At 33.0% G+C, this 6567-nt stretch overlaps 1 long non-coding RNA gene across 1 annotated transcript; it reads right to left on the reverse strand.

Moving 5' to 3' along the window:
* Nucleotides 1-1147: 1147 nt before the first annotated feature.
* Nucleotides 1148-2938, reverse strand: LOC128541030 (uncharacterized). The gene is made up of 3 exons (XR_008365616.1): nt 2896-2938; nt 2619-2711; nt 1148-2344 (listed from the first exon to the last, which is right to left on the reverse strand). It is a non-coding gene; the product is annotated as an uncharacterized LOC128541030 (long non-coding RNA).
* Between the last annotated feature and the right edge of the window lie 3629 nt (nt 2939-6567).

The raw sequence follows: 6567 nt of genomic DNA on the forward strand, positions 1-6567 counted from the left end.
GTTTAAAAGTTAGTTACCCTCTTTTAATCCTATGTCTATTTGTGTAAAAACATAAAAAAGTCATCTGATCATAGCAGGTTTTAGTATCAAATTGATACATACAGCCTCGGACAAACAACAACATGCAAATATTTATTTAAAAAAATGAAGCCAATAGGGGGTGAGGGGAGGGAAGTTAACCCAAATACCTCAAACAGATTTTAGCCTGTTTAGTCATCTTTAGATTAGATTGCCAGAGACTGAGCTCTATGGACATCAAGAGGTAGTTCATTCCACTGCCTAGGTGCCAGAACAGAAATGATGTCTTTCTTGTAGTGACAAAAAGGTTGAATCATTGTGGTGACTTGGTTCTTTGAATCTCATTCATCAAAATGAATTAATCTTTTTTGGAGTCATTTTAGGTCATTTAATTTTTTTGATCAAAAATACAATGACATGTTGCATTTTCAATAAAAAAGTCCCCCAATATGTCTACATACACAACTTTTGGCTATAGTTTCTGTAATTAAAATATTACAGCTAAGGACATATTATAATAAATAGAATAAGGAGCTCACCATCATATCTTTCAGTCAAAATCGTTCGTTCTTTTGAATTTATTGCACCGCATAGCGTCCATGGGAGTCACGTGACAAAAGAACGAATGACTCGGACTAGAAGACTCAAGAAGTAACTACTCATTTCTGTTACCTGTACATAACCTACGGAGGTTTTGCTATGATTTGCGCATTCGCGCCCGGGAGAAAATGAACAAATCACTTTCCGAGACTACTCGTTTTTCATGTTAAAGTCATGTTAAAGATTAATTCAAAAAGGACTAATCATTCATGAACGACCCATCACTACTTTCTTGATCTTTGAGAGATGGTGGGACCAGACATTCAGTGCTGGAGGATTGGAGGGAATGTGTTACAATGTGGAGTGTGGATTTGATGTGCAACTACAGGATGCCAGAGTAGGGAGTGGAGAAGTGGAGTGATGTGAACTTAGGAAGGTTGAAAACAAGCTTTGCAGCTGCATTCTCGATGGGGCGAATAGTGCACAGAGATGCAGTAGTCCATCCTTCAAATAACATAAGAATAAGCAGGCATCCTTTTTTTCTTATTTACAATTCTAACTGAAATATACACTGTAAAAAATAAGCCGTAAATTTTACGGTAAAAAACTGGCAGCTGTGGTTGCCAGAACTTTACCGTCAAAAATACGGTAGCAACGTTATTAGTTTTACGGGATTGCAACCACTGTACTGTATATTTTACGGATTATTTAATAGTTTTTTACAGTTCATAACTGTCTAATTAACATACTTATGTTGCTAAAAAACTGTTTATACCCGTCAAATTCCAGGGTTTACACTGTAATATTTACGGTTCATGAACATCTTTTTTACAGTTCAGAACTGTCTAATTTAAAGGTTTATATTGTACTACATACAGTTAAAACCTATAATAACTTCACAAAGCAGACAGAAAACCATTTAAACTGAGGAAAAAACGTATTTTTAATATAAATAAATTAAACATAAGTGAAGTCATTCAGCAATTCTGTCAAAGCACTATTTTATCACATAAGATGGGAGCAAGGAAAAATAGAAGTTACATTGCTACATGTCTGCAGATCCATCAAAGGGGTTTATGATAAAAGAGACACTTGAGTTTGCTGTATACTCGCTTAATATTATTGTGAAATCAGAGTTAAGCAGGTGTCTTTCCAGTATATTGTAAAGGCGATCATCTCTTATCCTAAACCTTTTCGAGATGTCTGCAGCGGGCATGTATTTTGACGTGACAAGCTCACTGTATGAATCTTTAAAAAAAAGTTTTTTTGTTTTTTTTTAAGGAAAATGCACAACCCTGTCCTTAATGTCAATAACATCAACTAAACAATTTTTTACCATATTAACAAAATTAAGATCATTTACCCCTATTTTTTCTATCAAATACAAACAAAGCCCAAATATATTGCATCCAAAACAAAACATCCAAACATTTTCAAAAAAGTGCAAAAAAGGCCTTCATTGGGAACTCAACTCAGGTGCTTGATGTTGGTTTATACTTAAAGTTTGTTTTTAAGCATCTGTACTTTTGGTGAAAGTCTGGTAGCATCCAGCTGGAGGAAGATCTTCTGCAGTACCTCAGAGAATGTTTTCAGTTCCTGAGAATAACTAGAGACATTAAGACCGTACATGCAGTAGCGATGTCTCCCAAGTCATGAAGCACTTCAACCCCCTTAATAACAATTCCAACATCAGCTCGAGAGGTAGTGGCATCACCTCCAACATTGATGCTGTAGATGCCAAATACAACATGTTTAAGATCCTCTCTGCAGCACAGCCATCTGTATCCTATTGATACACAAAAAAGCAAAAATGAAATCACTAGACTAATACAGAATTCCAAGGAGCCTGTTTTTTTTCCCGGTAGTTGTTTTTCTAGTCTTTAAATCACTAACATTTGGTCCACACTGATTTCTCACATTCCTTTCTCAAGTACACCTGTGATCTGATGCCATTTAATAGCAGCTTTAACTTATAATTTAAGAAGACTGAATGGATATTGTGATATTCTGAAGAGCCCAATGATACCATTACTTCTGCAGTAATCATTAGCATTACCTACCAGATATTCTTTGAAGAGACTGTCCAGTTCTTCATTTAGGTAGACACAAAGTGCCTTGATAAGGCACTCCCTCTTCTTCTCAACAGTTGCATTCTTAAAAAAAAAAAAAAAAAAAACTCAATATACTTAATACAATCCTATTAAGTGAGTAACATTTCACTATAAAATTAGGGACATGTTGTAAATAAAACTAAATAAAAAGTAACAAGCTACTCAGAACTAACAAATGAATTGTCATGTAAGAAACAGGATTTCCATTGGTAGACATAGATCTTACCTGTTGCGAGTAAAGCACACCTTTTATTAAGGACCAGAAAAACTGCAAAGGAAAAAAAAAAATTATAAAGACGTTAACATTTTAATTAGGTTAACATCAAGTATAAAAATTTGCCCACTACACACAAAAATATACTTTATTGCAAGACCATTTTCATATTGTACACCATTATTTTAGCATTTGTAAAAAAAATAAAAAAAAAAGTAAAAACAGGCCAATGTTTAATTCATGGTATCTTAAAATTTGGTAATTATACCACCAGCCCTTTTATCAAGCATCTTATTACAATGTTGTTTTGTTCAAACCACAGATAAGTTAAGATAACATAATTATTACTATATATAATTATATACTTTTTGCCAAATAATGGAAATATATGCAGTGGACCTGTGACACACGAGGCTGAAGTTAGCTCCTTATTCGCAGCTTCCGATTCGTTTGGCTTCTTATTGCGCAGCGTCTCACTCTGCGGCTGAAGTTAGCTCCTTATTTGCCTCGTTACTAACGGGAGTGTTCACGTTGGCGAAAGCTGCGCAGTTTAATCAATAAAACGTTATTTTAGCAGGTACCCAACTATATAGTAAAAGTGAAATTGTCCTGGCCCAGATTGATTTTACACTTTAAAAATTAAATGGAAATATGTCATTCTATTATGCACAATGGTGTGAATAAGAAGCCAGATTTCCAAGTCCATTTTAGTAGCTTAAATCTCTCTGGGCCAGGCAAATATGAACTATATAACATCTAGCAGGTACCCAACTATATAGTAAAGGTGAAATTGTCCTGGCCCAGATTAATTTTACACTTTAAAAAGGATGGAATTATTTGACCATTTAATTGTATTATTAAATCAACTTTTAAATTAAATATTCGTTTTATTTAATTTCTCATTGTTTGTTTTTTTCAAATGGTAGTGATTTTAATGTCAAACTTAAGAACAGAATTTTCCAGTGTATCGAGCGCTCTGACTGATTAATGGATATGTATTAATTATTCAGCAATCACTATATTTTGACTATTTGCCTATCCCTTACTTGCTATATACACTCGCTAAATTATAAGTAGGAGAGTATGCTACTATTCAAACTAATAATTTTAATTATTTTATACAGGACATTAATGATTGTAAAAATGTTGCACATAGCAATGATAACTAATCATAAAATTTATTTAAAAAATTACCCAAACAGATATTAACAATACAGAGATGCACATCCAAAATGCAATGACAAACTATATGAGATTATCCTAAAATTTTTTTTACAGTAAACTAATTTAATTTTCATTGTATCTTTTACATTTTCCAAAAACACCAGCATGTCCTTCATTTTAGAGAAGACAAATGAAAAATTCACTAGAATATCTTCCTTTTCATCTTCTCCAACTTTCTAGTGTGTCAAATTTACACAGGGCCGTCTCTGCTTCATCCTTGTTCATGTACAAGAGGTGAAGCAACATTTCCACCAGAAAAGCTGTTTATTTTCATTGCGCCACCTCATGCTGGTGTTTTTGGAAAATGTAAGAGATAATGAAAATTAAATTAGTTTACTGTAAAAATTTTTTTTAGGAAAATCCCATATAGTTTGTCATTGCATTTTGGATGTGCATCTCTGTATTATTAATACCCGTTTGGGTAATTTTTTAATAAATATTATTAGTTATCATTGCTATGTGCAACATTTTTACAATCATTAATGGGCTGTATAAAATAATTAACATTTATCAGTTTGAATAGTAGCATACTCTCCTACTTATAATTAAGCGAGTGTATATAGCAAGTAAGGGATAGGCAAATAGTAAAAATATAGTGATTGCTGAATAATTAATACATATCCATTAATCAGTCAGAGCGCTCGATACACTGAAAAATTCTGTTCTTAAGTTTAATTGACATTAAAATCACTACCATTAAAAAAAATGAAAAAAATTAAATAAAACGAATATTTAATTAAAAAGTCGATTTAATAATACAATTAAATTAAAGTAAAATATTTTCATCCTTTTTAAAGTGTAAAATCAATCTGGGCCAGGACAATTTCACCTTTACTATATAGTTGGGTACCTGCTAGGTATGGTATAGTACATATTCGCTTGGCCAGAATGGTTTAAGCCACCAAAATAACGTTTTATTGATAAACTGCGCAGCTTTCGCCAACGTGAACACTCCCGTTAGTAACGAGGCGAATAAGGAGCTAACTGTAGCCTCGTCTGTGACACGTGGCTAAATCCGTTAGCTTACTTCAGTCTAAAACACTAGCACTCTCTAAAACTACAGAAGCAGGTCAAAGATAAATACCATATATATATTATCACATATAAAAATATGTACTGGAGAAAAATAAATCTAATATCTTACCTTTTTCGTGTGTTGACCTCCTCTGTTAAAACGGACAGAACTGCAGGGGGTAACGCGCGCACGGGCGGAGAGTCAATTAACTCCAGCGCAGGTGTAGTTTGAATTGTCTCGTTCTTCTGTTTCATTAGCGGTTCATGACAGCTGCGGTCTCGCTACTGCCCCCTGCTGTACTGTATGAAATGTTGACTTAACATGAATGGTTTGTGATTAGACAACGTATTAAGAATTTGTACGGTCGAATTGACCGTAATTACAAAATTACTTTACCCTAAATCGAAAAAAAAAACACTTTACGTCAACAAATACTATTATTTTAAGTATATGAAAGTAAATATATTATGTAAAGTTCACAACCTGTCTTGTAATTTTTTTTGTGTTTACTGTTTTTTTTTAAACACTACAATACAATATTTTATGATAACAACTAAATATTTTTCAACTAAATTCTTTTCTAATTTGTACAGATTACAAAAATTCTAAGCAAAAATATGTTGAAACGCTTTTCTCCAGGATGTTTTTTAGAGAGCATTGACTGAAATCAACACAAGCAGGTTTAATTTTTAACAAAATAATAACATCATGTTTATCTCATGGTTTTCACATGTGATCCCATGGTTTCACACAAAAATGTTCCAAAAACACATTTTTACACATGTAAAAACATGTAAAATTCATGTATTTTCTGTAAGGGATAATACAGTATATTGTTGGTTTTACTGCAATTAACCGTATTTTCATATGTTTTTTAACTGTTAAATGTAAGGTATTACTTCTGTAAAACTAATTACGTTTTTTGACTGTAAATTTTACGGTTATCACATGTTTTGTGGAATACGGTTTTATTCTGTAGCATTTATACCGTATTTTACCGTTAAATTTACTGACATTTTTTACAGTGTACAGTGGTATTTAAACCTGGTGCATTGATCGTAGTGTGTCTATTCATCCAGAATTTTTGCCTGTGTGGAGAAAAATTTAGAATTCTTCTAATGGTCTAAAAAACCTTAAAAATGTTCTAAAAAAGAAATCACCAAGTGCTAAAAAGGTTAGCGTAGGGACAGGAAAATGACAGTTTATTTTCCGGGGTTAATTCAAGGTTAAGGGCAGTGACTGAAGGAATGCTATGAGTTTTGTCTAATGAGATCATATGATTCTGACAGGGGCATGAATCATCTGGAATGAACAGCAGTTTAACTGAGAGTTTAACTGAAATTAACTTTCAATTGATGAGCTGCCATCCAGGATAGCAGATATGCTAAGATCTGGGTGCAAACCTGTGTGTCTGAGGGAGGAAGGAAGTGAATGAGTTGAGTGTC

Source organism: Clarias gariepinus, chromosome 14 (genome assembly GCF_024256425.1).
Source record: "Clarias gariepinus isolate MV-2021 ecotype Netherlands chromosome 14, CGAR_prim_01v2, whole genome shotgun sequence".
Lineage (NCBI taxonomy): Eukaryota > Metazoa > Chordata > Actinopteri > Siluriformes > Clariidae > Clarias > Clarias gariepinus.